Source organism: Hylobates moloch, unplaced genomic scaffold (genome assembly GCF_009828535.3).
Source record: "Hylobates moloch isolate HMO894 unplaced genomic scaffold, HMol_V3 SCAFFOLD_2, whole genome shotgun sequence".
NCBI classification, from domain to species: domain Eukaryota; kingdom Metazoa; phylum Chordata; class Mammalia; order Primates; family Hylobatidae; genus Hylobates; species Hylobates moloch.
The window spans coordinates 174,959,492-174,982,720 of NW_026652277.1; the positions used below are offsets into that span (position 1 = coordinate 174,959,492).

Sequence of the window (23,229 nt, forward strand, 5' to 3'; positions counted from 1 at the left end):
AGCACACCACCCAGTGTATGGGTGAAGGAGGCAGCAGTGTGGCCGGAGAGGAGAGCTGGGCCGGGAGCACAGGAAGGTCCCCAGGACTCTGTGGTCATCAGTAAGAGAGGGCCCACGTGTATATGCTGGTGAACAGAAATCCCAACCTTTTCAAAGTCTGACATTTAAGAGAAAAAACTGTGGCTGCTGGTTTGTGGAACAGACAGCTCCTTCTTTATTGGTAAGTTATTTTTTGTCTTGGAACTTAGAAAATATTGTATTTCTGTTGTCTCAATAATTGTTTTAGGCTTTGGAAATAATAGAATATTACAAAAGTTTATGTTATCAAGTCATGCATTGCAAGTACTTATTTATTTAGGCTACTTTAGTCGTGCCAAAAAGAAAGAAGAGATGCTGACCTTTGTTGAGTCTATTATGTGACATGCTCTATTCTAGACTTTGGTACGTGTTATTTTATGTAATTCTGAAGACAATCCTGGCAGGTAGGTGTGGGGCTATTTTAAAGAGTTAGGGGGGTAAAGTCACACAGCCAGAAGATGGCCATGGAGGGTTGGGAGGCAGATTTTTCTGATCCTAGTCTGTGTTCTTTCTATCTCACAAAGACATTCCATACCATCTGCAAGTTGCTTTTGACTAGCACTCGAGAAAGAAGTATAGGGACATTGGAAACGCTCTAATAGACCACAACCACCTTTGAAAGAGCAGTCATCTCTATGAGCCATAACTATAAGGAAGAAATGCAGATCCCACAAACCAAAATGGAACATGTCTCCCAAACTTCTCACTCCGGGGGCTGTGGCTGCTGCAGAACAGGGGGTGCTGGTGGATCTAACATGAACGAGGCTCGGTGGAGGGGCTGGCTTTGTGCAGGGAGGTTGGGATGAACAAGGGCAGCAGGTGGCATCACAGGTGAGAAGGACAGGCCAGGAGGGAGGAAAGAGCCACAGCGTGCTGACGAAGGTGGGATGGGGTGAGGTGGGGGAGACACAGAGAAACCCAGAGCCAGCTTCGTGGAATGCACAGGTGTGTCTGGAATGTGTGTCTCTGGATACACTGATGGGCCTGCTTCAAGAGAATTCTTGACGCTGCAAAGCATCAGAAGGAGTTCTAGTGATAGCATTGTCTCCCAAGTGAAAGTGATAAACCAGTGACAATCAGTTTCACTGTGTTGTGGGTGAATGTATTTATGTCATTTAACAATATTGCGATTCCATTTGTATGACAATCTCGGAGGCACTTGCTTTAATTTTGCATTGTGTCTTCTCTAATTAAGCATCTGAACCCTCCAAGGCCTGACTTACCTGGAGCTCTCTTATCTAATAATATCAACCTCTAAGGCAGCCTGAGAAAGAGGAAATGAACCCAAAGAGACTCTGCACCAAAATAGATACCACAAAGCCTGCACCCAAACTTGGTGTGTTTTTCTCCCAGGGGAGACCCTCAGGTGCACATTCAGATACACTGGCTCTTATTTTAGGCACAGCTCTGATAAGGGGGGCTGTTTGGTCTCCCAGCCCAGAGCTTATTGGAAGCGGCACATTCAGTGGGAATGTCACCTGCTGGATTCAGGCACGCTGGAAGTGATGAGGAATGGCAGACGGCCAGGTGCAGTCAAGAGGTGGGCTGGAAGAACCCCAAAACACAGAGAGGGCAACTCAGTAGACCTCACGTTGGCCCATTTAATGCAGAAGCAGATACTGTAGTTCCAAGTATTGGAAGTGTCTTGGTGTGGAATTTGGTGTGCTGCTACAGATGAGAAAGCACGTGTCCCCAGCGGCTCCACGAATGGGGCCCAGGCAGGGTTGGACAATGCCCAGCTCCCCTGGAGACGGCCAGAAATCTCATCACATGTCTTAGCAATATTTTCACCCATCAGATCCAAAGTTTGAAATGTTTAAAATGATTAGTTGAAAGTTAATTCGGAATAGGCTTCCCCAAGACCAAAATGTTGGTTGGACATTGCTGTGTCGCTGGGTAAAATACAGTAAACATCCAGCGCATCCTTCAGCGTTCAGATGGCTGTGTCAGAGAGGACAGAGCATCTAGGCAAGACATGCACTCCTCTTTGCTTTTTAAAGCACTCCTATTTTGGGGGGTAGAATGAGAAGATGGATAGATGAAGAAAGGGAAAATGGAACAGAGAAAGGAGAAAGGGCAGGGCAAGGAAGAGGTTCCAGGATAAAATAGACATGAGATCTTGTGAGCAGAGGTTGTTAGGGCAGGGTGGGGTGGACTGGCCAGCCATGACCAGGGTAGGGGCCAGGTCACACAACCGTGACAGACCCGGCTCTGGGCTCTGACGACCGCATCGCAGCAGACAGGATCAAGATGCAAAGCAGGGCCCTTCGGCAGCCCGCGCATGACCTAGAGCTGGGTGTAGGAGGTCTCTCCGGCAGCTTCTGCCTCTCCCTTCTCACCTTCCCTTGATGGGGCTCATGTCACGAAGACGTCATCCTCCCTGTGCTGTCCCCACCTCCTGCCACACGAGCTGCCTGAAATCTTCGGGGCTGGTGGAGATGGAGGTTTGATGGTTTATAAATCACGTGACTTAGCTGAGAAGGTCCAGCTCCCTCCTGCTCCCAGGTGGTCTTCTGAGCAGCGGTAGACCTCAAGAGGAGTTCAGAATCACAGGACCGCAGGACCCAGCCCTGGTCTACCCAGTCAGAACTTGCATTTGAACCCCAAGGAGAGGCAATGCATAAGCGCGGTGCACTTGGAAACCCTTCCTCCAGCCATAGGAAACCCCAGCCCACAGGCATCACCTCATATTTCGGAGGGGTTACTGCCATTGACTGGCCTAAATTTCAAACCCTGGCACGGAGATGAGCGGGGCCCCCTTCTCTATGCAGAGCCCCCTGGCCGAGGCCTGCTGTGACGGCTGCTGTAACCAGCCTGTGGCTCTGATGTCACCGTGCACACGTCACCCTTTTTCATTTCTGTAGCAGTTTATAAGTCAGTGGGGCTGTTCCCAGCAGACAGAAACGGAAATTAGCACTCTGAATCTGGGTCACCGAGCAGTGCTGTAAATCTCAGGGGAGGCCCCGTCCTTAGCTCTGCATCCAGTGAGGACCTGAGGTGAGATGTCTTCCCAGATCCAAGGGAGGAGGCTTTAGACACATAAACCTGTGTGATTATCCAATGGCAAGACCATTTGCTAGGAGATCCCCAACCTAAAAAGAGTGTGGCTTTCAGATTTCTTTCCGGTAGACAAACAGGTTTTAGTAAATCTCAAAAAATCAGACCTGTGAGTGTAATTAAATGACTACGTAATAAAATCAGTCATTTTCCTTTGGTCTTTTTGTCAGAATGAGTCTTTTCAGGTTCTGTAAAGAATCTGTCTCCTCCCACATACTACATCGCCAAGACAGCGGCGGGCTAATGGGGGCTGTGCTGCCCACTCCTCAGACACTGGATGGGGGTCTCGCTGGTCCACCCCGCAGCTGGCTGGTGGGTCAGAGAGTGTGCCAGCCAGACCCCAGCACCCAGCGCCCTTCAGATGTTGCAGAACGGCGAGAGAGGCTTTCTGTGGTCCTCATTCTGTGAGCGGACCTGTCCTTTCTGGCAGTCAATCATGCCTTTGTGGAATACGATTGTGAGGTTTTTAAGTAAGTGAGAGGAAACCTGATTCCGCTGGAAGTCGGTTTTAGAGCTGCTGAGAGCTATTTCATTAATCATAAAAATCTTGTTGGTTCAACAATACCTCTTTTTCCACATTCCTGCTGTTTAAGCAGGGTGCCTTGTCCAAACACCTAGTGTCCTTTTCCCATTTTTTGTATCTGACTTGAAGCAAAATAGTATTGTCCACTGTTCTGGAAACTAACACAGAAAGAAATTGTGACTATGGCAGCACTCACACAATAGTTTATCCGGAAACGTCTAGAAGGTGTTATTTTTCCAGCAGTGAAAATTAGTGATATCCATAATAGTCACTATAATTAGTCCTTTTGCTTTTCTTAGAAATTCTGTTTCATTATGCAACCAACTTATTTTGTTATTAAATGAAAGCACAAAGAGAAATTTTTAATAATTACATTTCTTATATTTCTACCTCCTTATACAAACACCATTAGGATTTTCATGTCTCTTCTCATACTGGTGTCAGTTTCTCACTTTTATTGCTAAAATTTTGCAAAACTGAGGCTGTATCTAAAATGTCATGGTCAGGGTTGGAAGTTTAAATTTGAGACCTCAAAGAAGATTTTTCAAAGGAGATGCTATGAAAAGCTCCCCATTTTCCTCCTAGTTCAAAGGTCCACAGGTGTTATAAAGAGAATGACTACTGGCTACGTGGAATTCATTTCTGAAGCCGTAGCTGCCACCAGGAGGGAGCACACCAGCAGGCGTGGATGGGCGTGTGTCTCCTTTCTTGAAAAGCTCCAGGGTCCAACTGCCAGAAGAGATCACGAGAGAGAATGCCGAACTCCTGGCTCTGTCTCTGGAGAACATTCCAGAGGTTGTGCTGGAGCCAGAAGGAGCACTTTCTTATGCCGCCTCTCCTTCCCGAACTCTCCAGAGCCTCTGGAGTCTTTCACAGGGGCTTCCCCGCCCTCGCTTCCTCTTGGGAATTCTCTCTCTCCAGCACCCCCACGCTTTCTGTTTTAGATCAAATTGACCTTTCTGGCTTGACATCCTTTCCAGCACAGGAGGCAGCTGGGCCTTTCTCCGAGGCCTCCTCTCAGCCCACAGCGCGGCAGATCCCTGAGGGGAAACGTGTCCTCCCTCCTCCCAGCCCAAGCCACCTGCTCCCACCTGCATGGCTTTGGGCCAAAGTTTTCCTTTTGCTTCAACTGAGAGCAGAGCTGCTCTTTCTCCCTGCAAGCACCCTTCACATACTGACGGCAGCCGCCCCCTCGGCCTCCCGCTGCACCCCGCCCCTCATTTCCAGTGGGCCTCTTGCTTTCTCAGGTGTCCGGGCTTCCCACCTATGCCACCCCCCAGCAGAGAGGCACCCAGGGGTACCCTAACCATTGCAGAGGAGAGGGCGACCGCCTCCCAATCCCGGACGCCTGCACTTCCCTTAGGCCCAGAGTGGCTGGCCTTCCTGCTATGGCAGCACTGTCCTGATTTTAGCACAGACGTTTCCACTTTCCGGGAAGTCTCTGGAAAACTGGGAGGGTTGGCCCCCTAATCCTGGGAGTCCAACAGGAAGAGCCAGGAAGATAATGCTGCAGGAGATGCTGACCCGTCCCGTGGGTGAGGGTCCCCTCCCCTCCCGCGGTGGCTGGAGGGTGACTCCTGTCGTCGTCCTGTGGCGGGAGGGCTGTCCATCATCCGTCACTGATTCCTCTCCACTTCTGCGCTGTTCCTGAGGGCTGAGCACAAAGCCTTCTTAGAACACCAGAGTTCAGGGTGCTTAGATGGAAAGTGTCCAAGAATACTGCTGCATCTCCGACCACCACAGCCTCTTTATCCCTCCCCACCACCGTCCCCGCATCCCTGCCCACCACCGTCCCTGTCCCTCCCCACCACCGTCCCCGCATCCCTGCCCACCACCGTCCCTGCATTTCTGCCCACCACAGTCCCAGCGTCCCTCCCCACCACCGTCCCCGCATCCCTGCCCACCACCGTCTCTGCATCTCTGCCCACCACAGCTGCATCTTATGTCAGATGAGTGTTCGAGGGATCTGGGTTGAGGGAAATGGAAGATGTCACCTGCTCGTTTTCACAGTTAACGAAATAATCTTTCTCCTGTGTTTGCTGCTTACCATAACTCTATTTTCTTTTTTGAGTCTCTCTGTCAGTCCTTAAATGTTTTCCACCCCTGTGGTCTCTATTCCCTCAACGTATTCTTCCCTCTTAAACTCTTTAGTTAAGCTTTCACTTGGACATTCTTAAAGAAATTTTGTCTCAAAGAGCACTGAGAACAGTAGTGATGAAATGCGCAGGTCACTTTTCAGTGCTCAAATTCTTTGCTCTGCAGGTTTCCTGTAAGCACTTTTCTAGTTTTTTTTTTTTTTTTTCTTTAAAGACACTGTACTAATATTTTAGGACCTATCCTCTGGCCAATTTTGAAGTGTCACTTTTCTAACTTCAATATGTCCTTCTGCTTCGTAAACATGAGCCCAACATCCCAGCGGTTCCATCTGCGTCTTTGAGTTTAATTACAACCTCTCCATGCAAGACTGTTCCTGCATCTCTTGCTAAGCCCCCTCTTTATGACTCAATAGTGGTAACTTCCACCCCATCTCCACCACCACAACAATAATCATAATTACAAAGCTGTCACTGTGCACCTAATGCTGTGTGAGGCATGAACTTTGTCTTCGATCTTTGCATGAATCATTTTCAAATCTAAAATCCTTATGTATGATTAGGAGACAGACATCTAGAGGTTAACTTGAAAAGCGACTTTCGATTCTTGACATGAGTCTAAAGTCATGTCAAGAATCTCCAAGAATAACTGTTCTTCCATGTAGAAATAAATTAGTAAATAAAAAGCAAGCTTTCAGTTTGATTCCCCTATTTCTGTCCCAATGTAAAATTTGGCATCATCTTGATTCCCCTTCTGCTTGTTCCTTACTGATATTTCCCAAAACGTCTCCCCACATCATTTTCTCTTCACATGTATCCCAGAAGGGTATGAACTTTTGGATCAGATGACATGGCTTTGAGATTGGCTCTTCAACTTGTTGGTGTATGAACTTGAGGAAGTTGCGTTTTTCCTCTGAGTTTCAGTTTTCTCATCTGTCACTTGAGGGGGACTATGACAACCCCAGGGCCCCTGGGCCTGTAGTGAGGATTAATGAAACTGAATGGGTGAAATGGCGAGGGTCAGCCCCATATGCTGGATGCCCGTGGTCCCGGCTCCCTTACCTTCTCTGTGACGTCAGGCAGGGCTGCCGCCGGGAGGAGGGTGCACCTGCCCTGTGCCCTGCTCTTCTCCCTACTGTAAACTCGCTCCCCGTCCCTCCACGGCCCACAGACGTCTGTGTCTTTGCATTGCCGCCAGCTTTCCGTCCTGCAGCCACCCTCCCCAGCTCCCCACTGAGGGCTGGTGCCCCCACCCGTCCTCACTGCTCTCCTCCTCGGTGCCTTTCTGCCTCCCCACCCAGGCTAATGCTGTTTGTCCCCGAATTGCCATCCTTCCCCTGCCTACCTGGTCAGATCTGAGTTGCCTTCCTGGCTGAGTCCCAGCCTTTCACGAAGAGCCTGAGGTCCAGGAAGCTGGTGCTGGAGGGGCTCATGTGCGCTCCCTCCTGTGAACTGGACGCTCCCAGTGGCATTTCTTCACTGATCCATCACACGCAGGCTCTCTGCACATCACATGTTGCTTGTACTGTCATGTATTTAGGCCTCCACTTTCCAACTATATGAGTTCCCAAAAGGTAGGAAGTAAATGGCATACTTTTAACTATTTCTGTAGCTTGTGTGCTGTACATAATAACTATCTGAAAAAATGATTTGTATCTGAAAAATAATTTATAACAGGTGTTCTCCTGGCTATTTGGGAGAGTAATTTTCAGACTAGCTACTTTATGGGGTAGAATAACACAGAGTGATTATTATTACTCTGTGATAATGTATTAGCCCAAATGTATTAGCATATACAGTGAGCATTGAAGGATACACCATTTGACATCTTTGTAAACTCCAAAATTCAAGGTGTCGGCACAGCTTGTACTTCCTCCTATAAAATGTGTTTTTGTCCCTACTAGAGAATTTGCTGACGTAATTTGTTATGTAGCCTTTTTTTACTTTTTTATGAAGAAAAAGATATAGATCCAAACCACATGACACAGATCCAAGCACTGCTCAGCTCGGTAGTCTATGTTTTTGCAATGTGTGTGAGCCAGTGGCTGCCTGCCGACTGTCACTGTTGTAGCTTCTTCCTGTCCCTCCACTCCCAGCACCTGTGCTAACTCTAGGCTCTCCTGGGGAGGGTTTTTTAAAAACAAACAAATGACGCTTTTATTTTCATTTGTTTTGTTTTTTAAAAACATGTTCATTACTTCAGAAGTTTTGTGCGCACGAGAGTAGAAGACTGTCCCGGCTATCTACCACCTTGAGTCATGGTGGCTTTAACAGTGATTTATTTACAATCTCTCGTGGCTCTGGGGGTCAACTGGGCTCGGCTGAGTGCTTCTCAGTTGGGGCCTCCACTGCAGGTACTATCAGAGAATGTGTGGAAGCCATGTCACCCGAAGGCTCGATTGGGCTGGGGGGCTCCCCCATGTGGCCGGCAGGTGGTGCACTGCTGCTGCCTGGTATCTCAGCAAGAATTCCCAACCAGCTCACCACATTGACTTCCTCAAAGTTTATACAGAGTGTTACTTTAGGGGTTAACAAAACATTTACTATCTTTTCAACTTTGCTGATAATTTCAAAAGATGACTGACACCCAGATGACCAATGTCCACAACGTGGTGTGCCATGGCTTCCAGTGTGTGTGCTGTGGCCTCCAGTGTGTGCAGAGCCTGTTTGTGAATTAAAGGCAATCACAAGGAGAACTGGTCATGGTGACCCATTCTGAGCCGTACACAGTGTCCTCTGTAGGATTGTAGCCAGAGGCAGATGGCTTTCCTAGAAATGCCTCAATGTGAGTTTTAAAGCAACTCCTTATGACTGTTATCTGAATTTACCAAACTGTCCCTGGCTTTTCTTAGGAATGAACTTTTGACGTTATTGTGGAATTTTCTGCCTGGAAAATTATTATTATGAAACATGTGACTGTAAACCACATTCCTCGCCTTTTATGCACCTCACAGTGTCTATGCAAATGAACAGTGTGATTTTAAATTTGAGGAAGGTTCAGTAAGAGTGAGATCTAAGAGGATCTTTAATATAGGGGCATTTTTAGAGAGATAAAAACCAAATGGGTCTCAGCTTTCTTAGGGTGACATATAATTTGGATTTGACTTGGAACTACGGGAGGAATATGGGGCAAAAGACATGAGAAGCATTGCAGAGGTCAGTGCCACGTGGAGCTTCCGCCTCAGCTCTGGAAGTAAAGGCAACCAGCCCAGGCTGGGAGCCAGTCAGCAGCAGGGTCTCAATCTCCATCCGCTACCTTCCCCTCTGGGGCAGGGAGGGTGTCGCAGGGAGGAGGCCGCTCTTGGAGACCTCCACATCCCTGCCTCTGTGCAGTCTAAGTGGAGGGGCCCCCACAGTGGCCGTGAGTCTCTTTGTTCTGCAAGGAAGGGGGTGTCATTGGGCCTCCTGGGTCCCTCAGCATCTGCGTGGTGGTTTTGTTCAATACGTTACATTTCTGCTTAATTAATGTTCATTTTTGGTCCCCAGCAAAGTCCAATCTGTTTTTCGTTTTCTTTCTTTTCTTTCCAGGCAGGCATTGCCAGGGCTAATCATCTATAAAAGGGCTTACTTTCTTACCTTCACGCTAAGCAAGACCATCCAAGGGCAGTGTTAGAGGGCACCTGAGAACGCAGGAGGGGTATGTTACCTGGTGGCCTGTTTCTTCCTCCTATGGGCAGCCCTTCTACAGGAAGCAGAAGCCTCAGGGGCGATGGCAGAAATGAGGAGGAGGGGATGGAGCTGAGGTAGCAGGGGAGGGGTTGGAAGAGCAGAAGGGAGGGTCTTGCTTTATTCGCCATCCAATAATCAGCAAGTTTCGGGTTGGGGTGAACTATTGGGGAGCAGCACCCCAGGGCTTCTCTCAGATGGAGGAGGGACAGGTCACCCAGAGTGAAGGAAGTTGTGAGCTCTGTTAGAGGAAAACAGCCAGGACTTAGTCAGGAGAGGCTTTGTTTGGAGGGATTGTTGTAAGGCAGGGAAAGGAATGATGGCAGCAAGAGGACCCCATGACCACAGGTCTGCAAGCGCTTCAAACAGAAGAGGCCCTTCTTTTATCCAGTAAGGAGGAGCCACCGGGGCCAGCAGGGTCTTTGGAGGGGACCCTGGACAAGCCCGGGAAAATGGCCAGTGGGGTTGAGCAGGACACAGGTCCTGCTGTGTCTAGCTGGTTCCCCGGAGAGACAATAAGGGGTGCGCTCCAGCTTCTCAGGCTCGCTCAGGCTTGGGGACGTGGAGCTCAGGGCTCTGCAGGAAGGAGAGACCCAGGTGAGGTGTGGTCAAGACAGAGCAGAGCTGGGCAGCGGGCAGTGGAGCCTCGTGGGCAGCCTGGGGTGGGGAGTCACAGTGCACTGGGAGGTGGAGAAAGTGTGAGTGTCCATCAGGCTGGCTGAGAATTGATCACGAACCTGTTGTCTGTAAAACTTTTGTTATTTCCTGAGATGTGGTTCACAGCAACCCAGGTGTGAACAACCTTATGATTCTAGGGTTCTTTTCTATTTTTTAATCACTTGCATCTAAGAATAAATTTCTGAGTGACTTGTCGTCAGCTGCTTCCCTTGATATGTCTAATGACAGGGCAGTGACCCCCATTGTCACCCAGAGATTATGTCTCTGTGCCACATGAAGATGAGGTGCCCGCTTTTGATTGAGGGGCTCCTGTGTTGCTCTCAAAGTATCTGGTAATAATAGCTGATATGCACGGAGAACCACCTCTCCTTCAGGCACTGCTCCTCGGCTTCCATGGATGGGCATGGCTATTTCTCGGAACCCTCTCAGGTTAGAGCTGTCATGGTCTTTCTTCAAAAGAGGAAACCGAGGCTTGCCGGGGCTCAGTGGCCCTTCTGTGGCTGCACAGCTTTCGGGGTGGGGCCAGGACTGACTGACTCCACACGAAAGTGCTCCCGACCCAGCTCTTTAACTCACACGGCCTCTTCCAAACATTCCAAATCTTCCCAGTCGGCTTGCAGAGACTCCTTGCTCCCAGGGGATAACCAGGTAAAGGAGTATGAACGTTTGGGTACAAACTCCTTGCTGCAAATTGAAAACCACGCAAAGGCTCTCTTTCTCTGGGGAGCTACAATGCCTCCCTTTTTCTTCTCACTTTACCATTGGTTGGACTTTGATTCCAGGGATCCTACGAGTACTCAATACCCTACGGGATATACGTGGTTAACCATTTGCATTTGGGCAAATAGGCGTTACTTTTCAATAGGAAGTGGCAATCCAGAACTTGCTTTTGGGCAATTCTAGTAGCTCACAGCTTTTTTCTTAATGACCGCTAGAAGCTGCATCTTATTGACAGATGGTCATCACATTGGTGACCTGGAGTCATCAGATTGTGGGGCCCGGAGCGAGGTTGAAGGGAGTGGATCAGAGCACTGCCGCAGGTGAGCACGCCAAGGCCCCTGAAACTTTTCTTTCAAAAATGTAACTTCTTTGATCCCCTAGTCTGACAGGAATGGGACTGTTTTACTCATTAATTTTCCAGAATGCTGGCATATTGACCATGTTTATGCTTAACGACACAGACTTCCTTTCTTGAAAGCATTGACTTTATGGTTTTAGGAAGCCCACTTTTCCCCTAAGTGTATAGTAAGGGATTTCATACTCGCTCCCTGCGCTGGAGCTTGGGTGATGGTCTGGATACTTGCTCCTCATACAGGAGATATCCTCAGGGCATCAGTCTGGAGAAGAATGTGATGTTTTATTTGATCAAATACACTAAAAGATTTTGGAAAACAAAAAAATTAAGCTAAGAAATATTTTGGAGGCAGTAAGTCATTTATGCAGTGAAGGCTGATGAGTGGGCATCGTGGACAGCCTAAGATCAAGCAGGAAGGAGCTTGTGAGGGTGGTTAAGAGAAATTGACGAGGTGGAAATTTCAACAAGTCTCAGCTGCAAAGCTCTCATGAGGGCTGCCAATGCCACTGTGATTATGAAGGCAGTATCTTATGACCAGAAAATAATACACAATGATATGAAAGGGAGCCAGGCTAGGTGCAGTGGCTCACGCCTGTAATCCCAGCACTTTGGGAGACCGAGCTGCGTGGATCACCTGAGGTCAGGAGTTTGAGACCAGCCTGGCCAACATGGTGAAATCCTGTCTCTACTAAAAATACAAAAATTAGCCAGGCATTGTGGCATGTGCCTGTAATCCCAGCTACTTGGGAGGCTGAGGCAGGAGAATCACTGGAACTTGGGAGGCGGAGGTTGCAGTGAGCTGAGATCACACCACTGCACTCCAGCCGGAGATCAGCTGCAAAGTCCACTTAGCAACAGGACATAGATATTGTAGAGATCAGCTTTATAAAGAAAAACAAAAATGCAAGGCCACAACTAAAGCTATTCTTTAAATGGTTAAAGATGTAATTTCTGCAAATAAAACAGAAAACATAAAAGCAAACTTCCAAAGAAATTAAAGGAACTGAAAAAAAAAAAAAAAAAAAAACCAACCCACAGAAGCTTAATAAACAAATCACCGGGGGAAAACAAAAAAAAAATCAAACCTCCTGGTCTCCCCCTTAGCCACTCTCGTTCAAAAGCAGAAGGAAGCCAGCCTAGAGTTTCAGCTCCACTGATGCTTATCTAAAAAAGTATAAAATGTGGTGGGCCCATGATTCAAATAAACTTAGAGAACATAAATGTATTGAACACCTACCATTATAGCATGCGAAACTCTGATGTCAATAAGATGTTTTAAAATAAATATATTATTTAAGATCTTGTGGGAATTCTATGGCATTTCACTAAGATCTGCTGGTGGCAAGGTAAATTAGAACGGTGAGTAAGAGACAATAATGGAACTCTCACCAGTACTCACAGTCCTAGATGAGCTACAGGCTCGCTATCTGTAAAATGGGTATGATGTCTACCTTAAAGGGTTTTGTGAGGTTAAAAGAGATAAACAGCTGTAAACCAGTGATTCTAATGCCCAGCAGCTAACTAGAACTTAATTTACAGCATATGCGCACACACACACACACATATACACATATGCATGCATATATACATACACACGTCCATATGTATACACACAGTTATACACATACTGCACACACATGTATGTATACATGCAGGCACCAATATACACCCATGCACACACATGCAAATACACACATACCCATGTATACACACATGTGCACACCTATATACACACATGCACACACATGCATATACACATACATGATATAAACAGGTGTATATATGCAGGCATATGCACACTGCACACATGCACACATACATATACACATACACACACACATACACCCACATATGCACATTACTAATTTTCTTTTTTTTTTTTTTTTTTTTTTTTGAGACGTCTTTTGTCCCCAGGTGAGTGCATGGCAATCGGTCATGCACGCCATTCTCCTGCCTCAGCCTCTCCGAGTAGCTGGGACTACAGGCGCCCGCCACCACGCCCGGCTAATTTTTTGTATTTTTAGTGGAGACGGGGTTTCACCGTGGTCTCGATCTCCTGACCTCGTGATCCGCCCGCCTCGGCCTCCCAAAGTGCTGGGATTACAAGCGTGAGCCACCGCGCCCGGCCAACACTAATATTTTCCTAACTATTACTAATGTTTTCCCCATATTGAATTTTCTTGGACAGAGTGTGTCCTTGGCCAAAGGGATGAACGATGGCAGTTGGTCTGTTGCTTGGTCCCCCCAACCCCTGCTCCTCTTGGGGAGACCCCCCCACAGCTCTCAGTGGCCTTCTCTCTTTGCTACCACCACAGAGCCAGCCAGTATTGGTCTCCCTGAGAGTGTGTGCTGTGGCCACCCACCTCTTCTGGGGCCACTTGCCTGTGATTAGGGGACTCCCAATGCCCTCAAAGTCCAAAAACATGGTTTTCTCTAAGGTAGAGGCACCGTGGAAGGCTGGGGGGAGATGAGTGGGGCTGTGTTTGGAGAACTGAACACGGCCTTAAATCCTATAGTGGGGGCAGCCCCTCCCTTTTTCTTCTGGTTCTGCTTTTTAGCAGAATGTATAATTAGGTGTTCTTTTCATTTCTAAATGAATTAACCACTTGATTATTACTTTGTGAGATACTCTATTGCATATTGTACCTAATAAAAGTTGTACTAAGAAGCCACGTTACTTTATTGCAGTAAAAATTTCAAAAAATTGAACATTTTAAATGCTATGTAAGAAATATTATTCTGGAATTAAGTTTTTCTTAAAGTAACACTTTTAAAAATGTGTGATAACAAGATCTTTGATGTGTTACAATTGAAATTCAGAGGCTAAGTTATTACTTACCATGTGCATATATTTAATCTTCATGAGATCCTAGTACATTTGCATTTCATTTAAAAGAGTAGGGTGGTGGCTTGTAGTCCCAGCTCCTCTAGAGGCTGAGATGGTAGGATAGCTTGAGGCCAGGAGTTCAAGGCTGCAGTGTGCTCTTATCGTGCCTGTGAATGGCCACTGCACTATAGCCTGGGCAACAGAGCAAGACCCCATCTCTAAAAAAAGGTAGTTTATTTATATGATTTCAAGCCTAAAATACAAAATAACATACTGAAGTATAGCTTATCATTATTTGCCTCTAAGTAAGGGAAGAAAAAGCCATTAACAATATCTTTTAATACAAGTTTATTTCTAAGTCTAACATATGTTCATAAAGAGAAGAGAATCGATCAGACGTGAGGTCTGCACAACTTTTGTTTCATGCAATTGCTAGGGGAATGGAGGCACTTCAAGTCAGAGGCTGGTGTGGGGACCAGCACACTGTCTAAAGATTCCTCCTGTGTTTGCCTTGGTGGCACCCCTTGCCACATTCTCTGGGTCAGGCAATGCCAGCCCTGGGGGGCCTGTGAGCTGCTGCAGTCAGGTGGTGGGTGCATGTAGCCATCTTCTTGTCTTCCCTCTGTTGTTGCCTCAAACAGGGATTGGTCCCTAGGAGCCTCTCAGACCTGTGTTTGGATGAATGAATGGAGGGTCCTCTAGGTCAGTGATATTCTCTGGCTGTGTCCCCATCCAAATCTCATCTTGAATTGCAGTTCCCATAATCCCTACGTGTGGTGGGAGGGACCAGGTGGAAATAATTGAATCATGGGGCGGTATCCTGTTCTCATGATAGTGAGTGAGTTCTCATGGGATCTGATGGTTTTACAGGGGGCTTCCCCCTTTGCTGGGCTCTCATTCTTCTCCTTCCCGCCATCATGTGGAGAAGGATGTGTTTGCTTCCCCTTCGGACGTGATTGTCAGTTTCCTGAGGCCTCCCCGGCCATGCTGAACTGAGTCAGTTAAACCTCTTTCCTCTATAAATTACTCAGTCTCAAGTATGTCTTTATTAGCAGTGTGAGAATGGACTAATACGGTCAACTTATTGATTATATGGTTTCTATAATCATACATGTATAATTATATAGATTATATGGTCAGATGATATGATTTATATCATCATACCAATAAACTACCTTTCTTAAAGAGATGAGATCTTGCTATGTTGCCCAGGCTGGAGTGCCGTGGCCAGTCACAGACACGATAATCACACACTGCAGCTTGGAACTCCTGGCCTCAAAAATTTCCCAAAGTGTTTCCAAAGAACAGGAACTGCAAAGGTTCTGTGAGTGAGAAGGTTTGGGCAATAGTGAGTTATTCCGGCAGGGCTCTGAAGGGCCATGGATAAACAAGCTCTAATAGGAATCAACTAGGGAAGGACATAGTTAGCATCTTATTAACGTCTCAATATACTAGCCACAGAGAAATCATTTCCCACCCCTGCCTGTCTCCCTCCCTTCTTTCTACCCAGGGCATCTCCTAGAACTCACTTTTAAATGCTGGATGCATGAAGTCCCTAAGAAGCAACAGTTCCTAAATTGAAGTATGCATTAGAATAGTACAGAGATTGTGTTAATGCAAGGATGTGAATCTTCAAAGCAGACATCCATAGGATCTATAGCTCTTACCTAATGTCAAACTTTACTAATGCTTCAATAACAAAAACCCTAGGCAGAGAGATGCATCCCATGCTGGCTGGGCTGTTCTCGAACTCCTGGCCTCAAGTGATCCACCCACCTCAGCCTCCCAAGGTTCTGGGATTACAGGTGTGAGCCACTGCGCCCTGCTGTTCTGCGCTTTTAGATAGGGGTTCCCAGGCTTCTTTCCACTAGTAAGTACTATTTGCATGTTTGCAAGGAGATCTGGTCCTCGCCATATCCAGTCATGGGCAGAGTTCAGTTCTTCATGACCGTAGGACTGAGGTCCTCATATTCACGCTGGCTGTCAGCAGAGGGCCTTTTTAGCTTCTCAGGGCAACCACATAGCTCGGCTTGTGGTCCCCTCTTCTGTCTGCAACTCCAGCAACAATACATTGAGTCTCTCACCTCTGAATCTTTTCTTCTCCCATCTCCAGGGAGAAGGACTCTTCACCTCTAGGGACTCGTGATTGCAGTGGGTCCAACTAGACAATCCAGCATGATGTCTGCTTACCTCCAGGCCCTTAGATCTATAACTTCATTGCATATGCAAAATCCCTTTTGCTGTGTAAGGCAACACATGCACAGGTTCTGGTGCCTGTGTCAGGGCCTGGGCATGGGGCCATGATTCTGCTAACCACAAGCGTGACATGGAGCCGTGATTCTGCCGACAAGTGCTGTCCCCTGTGTCAGGTGCCTCCGTACTCTGTATCTATTATTGGGTTGGAAAGCCTTAGTGACCAGGGTGGAGAGTACCCAGAGGTGAGCAGAGCTAGCTGGCTTTCCAGCTGGCTGGATGTCTGCACCTACATAGTACTGATTTACCAGCCTCTTGGTGAGCTTACTAGCAAATAAAATTCTGAAGATTTTTGCTGCTGCTGCACTTTCATTTTATATCTGTGTAGTTGCTTATTTATTTTTGCATTTTTATTTTTTATTTTTGAGAAGGAGTCTTGCTCTGTCGCCCAGGCTGGAGTGCAGTGGCACAATCTCAGCTGTCTGCAGCCTCTGTCTCCCAGGTTCAAGTGATTCTCTTGCTTCAGCCTCTCGAGTAGCTGGGATTACAGATGTGTGCCACCAAACCCAGCTAATTTTTTAATATTTTTGGTAGGGACAAGGTTTCACCATGTTGGCCATGCTGGTCTCAAACTCCTGACCTCAAGTGATCTGCCTGCCTTGGCCTCCCAAAGTGCTGAGATTACAGGTGTGAGCCAATGCACCCGGCCTGCTTGTTTAAATCTACGTGGAGAAGTTTCTATTTTCCCTGCTGAATTTTACAACATTAGATTTACCCATTGCTTGATTCTGTCCAGAATATTTGTGCATTGATTCTGTCATCCAATATATTAATTATCTTTTTAGGCTTCTTGACATCTTCAGACCTAATGAACTTGCCTCCTCTCTTTTTGCCCCTCTCATCAATAGAAGCAATGGGCAGGACACAGCTGAAGGCCAAAATCAGTGCAATGTCAATAGGGCCTTGTGCCAGCCTGCCAGCAAAGTGGTATCACAGAGCCAATTGTCCAGACACCTAGCAAGCCACCTAATGGTACTTGCACCTGGATCGTGGTTCCTCTTCTTGATTGCTTATAAGTTTCAGATTTTATCGTAAGCGTTCAATGTCTGTAACACCTCCCTGATCTGCAGTTTAGTGACTGTGACCACCAAGGCTTGGAAATCAGTGTGACAAGACTGAGTGTTACCAAACCCATGCTGACCCCCAAGGGCTCACCACCTCCATCCCAGACGCTGCTGCATTTGCTTCATAATATGCCCTCAACACCCTGCTGAGAACCAACCCCCAACATTTTACCTCATTCGGAGGCATTTATCTTCTTTCTCTCTGCAGATGGGTTTTGAGCTTCCTTACACCAGCGCTGTGCTCCTGGACTTCACAGGCACCATTCGCTGGAGTCAGGCAACTTCACTGCAACATTCTCTGAATATTTTTGAAATGATTTTTTTAAAAAAAGAGTAGAGAGGTGCAAAACAGGAATCAAGAAATTCTGCTTTCTCTTGTTTTCAGAACATGTGATAAAGCTCAGTCAACGAGACATGCCTTCCTGGTGAAGGAGATACTCAGGGGATGAGACATGATGAGTCTCTCATTTGGTGTCATGCTGTAGTGTGCCCGCCCTGCAGGGTACCCCAGGTCCTGTGAGAGGCTAACATTCAGGTGGGGGGTGACAATGAGTTACTGAGACAGCAACAATCGACACTTTACTTGAGGCAGCTGAATATTGGAAAAGAAGCCTCTTAACTGCAAAACCAAATTGAGTCAAATGACATTTCTAAAGTGTGTCATTAGATGACTTTTTCTTAGAGCCCCTGAAGCTCCTCCTCCAAAGAACAGTATGTCCTACAGAAGCTCTAGAAGTATTCCTCTGCCCACTTGTTTGGGAAATATCTAAATTCCAAAGACAAGAGAATTACACTTTAAGAATCAGTTGAGCTGAATGTATTTTACATGTGACTTAATGACATCAAAGTGAGATCTGGTGAGAATGGTGCTCATAGGGACCACGTGTGAGATAGGAAGTGCTGAACCTCAAAGAGCATGACATGTGTTGCAGGTAGCCGCTTTGAAAGGGTGGGTTCACTGGTTCACCAAGAACTGGACACAGGACTCAGCACATTTCCCTGCATCTCTCCTCCGCCACTGGTAGATAACAGGGTATCTTGTTCTCAGTTCTTTAAAGAAGGAACAGAAATATCTACTAAAAAAACTTCTTAATGTCTTCACCATCAACATTTTCTTAATAGAAAATCTGCAGCCTGTTTCTCCAAGGAGCTGGTGACTGCTGCCTGAGATTTGAGATGATAGAGCAAGTTGTAAATGGGATTCTTTACACGTTGAGGTGACACCCATTCCAATCTGTCACAAAAACAGTTTCCTTAAAACAATTCACACAATTTTTCCTGTGAAAACAGTGGCTTGGAGAAGGCCGAATCATTTTTGATGACCATGGTTGGCATACAAGTGAACCTGACAACCATCTTTTTATTGAGAATCCTGACTCTTAACCACAGTAACATTAAATTTGTCATTATCTAGAATTGTACATTGTTTATACCTAGCAGGTGCATAACACCATCCTAAGAGACGTGGAATTTATAAATTTTGGTTCATTGACTTATTCGGACATGAGAATAAATGAAAGGAAATTAAAGTATTAAAGTAGTGTCTTGTGAACAGGACGGAGTAGGCCAGCTTCTCATATCTCGGCCGGGAATTTCCTGCCCTGTGGCCTGTGTATCTGGCTCCCTCTGGGCCTCTTTCTCTCAGGGACCCCACCCTCTGGGCCCCCCTCCCTCTGGGACGCCTCCCTCTGGGACTCCTCCCTCTGGGACCACCCTCCCTCTGACCCCCTCCCTCTGGGACCACCCTTCCTCTGACCCCCTCCCTCTGGGACCTCTCCCTCTAGGACCTCCCTTCCCTCTGGACCCCCTCCCTTTGGGACCCCTCCTTCTGGGACCCCCATCCCTCTGGACCCCCTCTCTCTGGGCCCCCTCCCGACTCCTTCTGCTGACAGGGATCCATCATACAGCCTTCCCAATGCTGGCCTTCTACTCACCAAGAGTTACTCACTTTTTGGGGTGCATCTCGTGATGATTGCTAGCATGGAACTGTTTCGTAATTATTTGTTTACCTGGCAGCCTTTTGAAGCTCAAGTATGCGTTTGAGTCATTGCTGTACTTCAGTGCCTCTCCTCAGTAGACAGTTTACAAACATTTGTTGAACTGAGTTAAAACTTAAATTCAGAAAATACTGTGTGTCACGGTGCAGTTAAACAAATATTTACCTTAAATGGGGGCCCCGTTGGGCATTGAGTGCATGGCGTGCTGGGCCATCCCTCCCTTTTTGGCCCGTGCTGCCCTTCCCATCGTCATCAACTCAGCCTCCACGTGATGGGGAGGTCACTCCCTCCCATCCCGTCCCAGCCCCACTCACCTGGGAACCTGTGCCGCTGACCCCACCTTGGCCTGGCATCCGTCCAACCCTACAGCGACTGCTCCCCACAGCCTCTGCTCCCTTGTTCTCCAGAGCCGTGCCCCTGCTGCAGGTCTCCCCCTCGCTGTCCCCAAGTCCCTGCCTTCCACCCACACTGCCCACTCCTTCCCACCGTCCCCGCCTCTGTCCTTATGGAGTCCTCAAAAGCTCTTCTTGCCCCAGAACCTCCCATAACCCCTCAGTGCTCAGCAGCAGATCCTTGCTTTGACTGCTTATGGCGCTCAGTGTCTGTTCCAACACATTTGCATGGAAGAGTACGTAGATACTTTTAAATTAACTTTATTGAGGCTAATTTATATGCAATAAATGTCACCGATTGAAGGGTACAATTCAACAGGTCTTGACAAGGGCACACAGCCATATGCCACCCCCACAATCAGGATAGAGGACATTTCTGCCACCACAAAAGCCCCTTGTGTCGCCCAACCCCAGCCAATCCCTTCTTCCCGTCCTGATGACAATCCCTGATTTCATTCCTGCCACTGTTATTTTGCCTTTTCTAGAAATTTTAGGGATGGAATGATGCAGTGCATGGTCTCTTCTGTCTGGATTTGTTACCAAGCGAAGGTTTTGAATCACCCCCGTTGGAGCATGCATTAGTCGCCTGTTCCTTTTCATGGCTGAGTAGTATATTCTATTGTATGGATACACTTCAACTTGGTTATCTGCTCACCAGTTGACAGACATTTGGGTCTTTTTCAGTTTGGGACGGCTAAGAATAAACCTGCTGGGAATGTTCCAGTGTTAATCTTCCCATGTCTCTTGGGTAGACGTGTAGGAGTCGGTTGCAGGTTCCTATGGTGGATGCATGTTCAGCTGTGCAAGAAAGGACTCCACCGTCTCCTTGGAGTGGCTGTGTGATCTTGCAGTCCCACCAACACAGTGTGAGAGCCCCAGATGCACCATGTCCTCTCCCAGCTTCCTGCCCCGTTTAATCTTAGTCCTTCCAGTGGGATCTCTCTGTGTGTGTGTGTGTGTGTGTGTGTGTGTGTGTGTGTGTGTGTGTGTTTTGGATGGAGTCTCTCTCTGTCACCCAGGCTGGACTGCAGTGGTCTAATCTCAGCTCACTGCAACCTCCGCCTCCCGGGTTCAAGTGATTCTCCTGCCTCAGCCTCCCGAGTAGCTGGGATTACAGGTGCACACCATCACGCCTGGCTAATTTTTGTATTTTTAGTAAAGACGGGGTTTCACCATGTTGGCCAGGCTGGTCTCGAACTCCTGGACTTAAGTGGTTCATCCTCCCAAATTGCTGGGATTACAGGCCTGAGCCACTGCGCCCAGCCTTCATTGTGGTTTTAATTTGCATTTTCCTCGTGATTAATGGCATTGAGCATCTTTTTTGTGTGTGTATTTGCCATCCATGTATTTTCTTTGGTAAATTGCCTGTTCACATTTCCCCCTGTTTCTTATTGAATTGTTTATGTTTTTGATAGGGAGTTGTAAAAATTATTTGTATATTCTGGATATAACCTATTATCAGGTATAAGCTTTAAAATACTTTTTTCTATTCAATATATATATATGTTTCATTTTCTTGAGTGTCTTTCAAAGAGCAGAAGTTTTACATTTTGTACAATCAAGTACAATTTATCGATTTTTTTACAGTTCATTCTTTTTGCAATTTATATAAGAAGCTTCTTTTTCCAGGGTCACAAAGACTTTCTCCCATTTTTCCTTCTAGATGTTTTATGCTTTAGCTCTCACATTTAGATTTATTACTCATTTGAGTTACCTTTTGCAAATGGTGTGAGGTAAGCAGTAAGGATCAACTTTTTGTTCATGTCATTCCGGGACCATTTATTGTAGACTGTTCTTTTCCCATTGAGTTACCTTGGCACCTAAGTTAAAAATCAGTCCGCTATCTATATGTGGGTCTATGTCTGGACTCTGTTCTGTTCCACCGATTTATGTAACTGTCCTTTCAGAAATCCAACACCATCACGGTTAGTGTAGCTTCCTTGTCAGCTCTGAGATTAGGTAGTATGAGTCCTCCAATTTTTTTTATCTTTTTCAGAATTGTTTTGGCTATTTTAATTTCCTTGAATTTCTATATAAATTTTGGAACTGGCTTGTAAATTTCTCAAAAAAAAAAAAACCCTACCATAATTTTGATTTAGTTTATGTTGTATCTACAGATTGATTTGGGGAGAAATTATATCTTGAAATAATGAACATGAAATCATTTCATCTGAACATGAAATGAGTCATTGAAAATTGAACATGATAAATTTCTCCATTAATTTAGGTCTTATTTAATTTTTCCCAACAATGTTTTGTAGTTTTTAGCATATAAATCTCGCATTAATTTTGTTAGATCTATCCATAAGTATTTTACATTTTATGATACAATTATATATATAATTGCTGATACTATTATATATGATATATGTGTATGTGTGTGTGTATATATATATAGTTTTAACATCCAAAAGGTAATTCCAATTGGTGTATTTTATTTTACATATTGTATATTTCACCTCCCATGCCCTCCACCCCTGCCATGCTCTGCAGCTTAGAAAGAGTATGTATCATTTCTCACTGTATTTGTTCTCCTCCTGCCAGGAGCCATAATCTCGTGATGCCTAGTGCCAAGGTCTGAAAATTGTTGTTACATTTTGTAGGTTTTTCTAGTTGTTTAATGCAGCAGGGTGCCTTTGGTCTCTGTTAGTCCGCGGTGGCTGGAAGCTGAAGTTCAGCAGTGGTTTTCTGATTGCTGTGCTTCTTCTGATTGATACGATTACCTCCTCACATGCTTTTGCAACACAGGAGTCTATACTATGCTTCTTCTGCATACTCTAAAGCACTCAACTGTATACCTGCTGGGATTACAAAAGTGCAGAGGTGACTCCATGCCTTCCTCCAGCTTTTTAGGCCCAAAGCAGTGACTGAGGGGCAGTGAAGAACTGATCTCTGAGTTGTGACTCCAGGCATCAGGGAAGGAATGGGGTGGAGTAAATAATGAAATGAGAATCAAAATTATGTAAGAAATAGGTTTGGAAAATAATTCAGGGTGAACTTTGTGCTACATGGGCTTCCTCTCCAAAAGGTCAGCATCCATGTGGACTCGTAAGTGAGGACTGATATGGCACCGTGTGGAGGGCAAGGAGGGGAGCTCCACTTTCTCTGCCTGTGCACCTGGGGCTGCACTTCCCTAGCTGCTCCTCCCTGGCATGGCCAGGCCCATGTGGTGCGAGAGCCGGGAAAAGAGGAGGAAGATGGGCGATGGGCTGGGAAGCGCATCCAACGTTAATATCAGAGCATTTCAGGCCATGGATTTTACTGGGGGGCGTCCAGGCTGTGTTAATAAACAGGATGACGGACAATGCTGGAAAGGAGGAGTGAGCCTGAGAATAGCAAAGAGTTTTTCTTTCTTTTTAAGTTTGCTTCAAATGGTGGATTTCAAAGCCCTTCGTCTTCAGGCCCTCCACAACTGCTTCAGCTCTTCCTGGTCTCCTGCTAAACTTCTTCAGCCTGGACCCATGCACGGCCACTGCTGGCGTTCCCAGCACATGGCATACTCCATATGGACCCATGCACCGCCACT

At 46.5% G+C, this 23,229-nt stretch overlaps 2 protein-coding genes and 1 long non-coding RNA gene across 3 annotated transcripts in view; 2 read left to right on the forward strand and 1 right to left on the reverse strand.

Moving 5' to 3' along the window:
• CEP43 (centrosomal protein 43) overlaps positions 1 to 23,229 on the forward strand; it is a 144,594-nt gene that overhangs the window by 115,525 nt on the left and 5,840 nt on the right. The gene's annotated exons all lie outside the window — the stretch shown is intronic.
• Positions 1 to 23,229, forward strand: part of CCR6 (C-C motif chemokine receptor 6) — a 27,417-nt gene continuing 4,188 nt past the window's right edge. The window contains exon 1 of the mRNA XM_032162449.2: positions 1 to 220. The gene's annotated coding sequence lies outside the window, so the exon portion shown is untranslated. The remainder of the gene's footprint in view (positions 221 to 23,229) is intronic.
• On the reverse strand, positions 14,329 to 17,615 carry LOC131382905 (uncharacterized). Its single transcript, XR_009212546.1, has 3 exons — positions 17,487 to 17,615; positions 15,173 to 15,319; positions 14,329 to 14,665 (listed from the first exon to the last, which is right to left on the reverse strand). It is a non-coding gene; the product is annotated as an uncharacterized LOC131382905 (long non-coding RNA).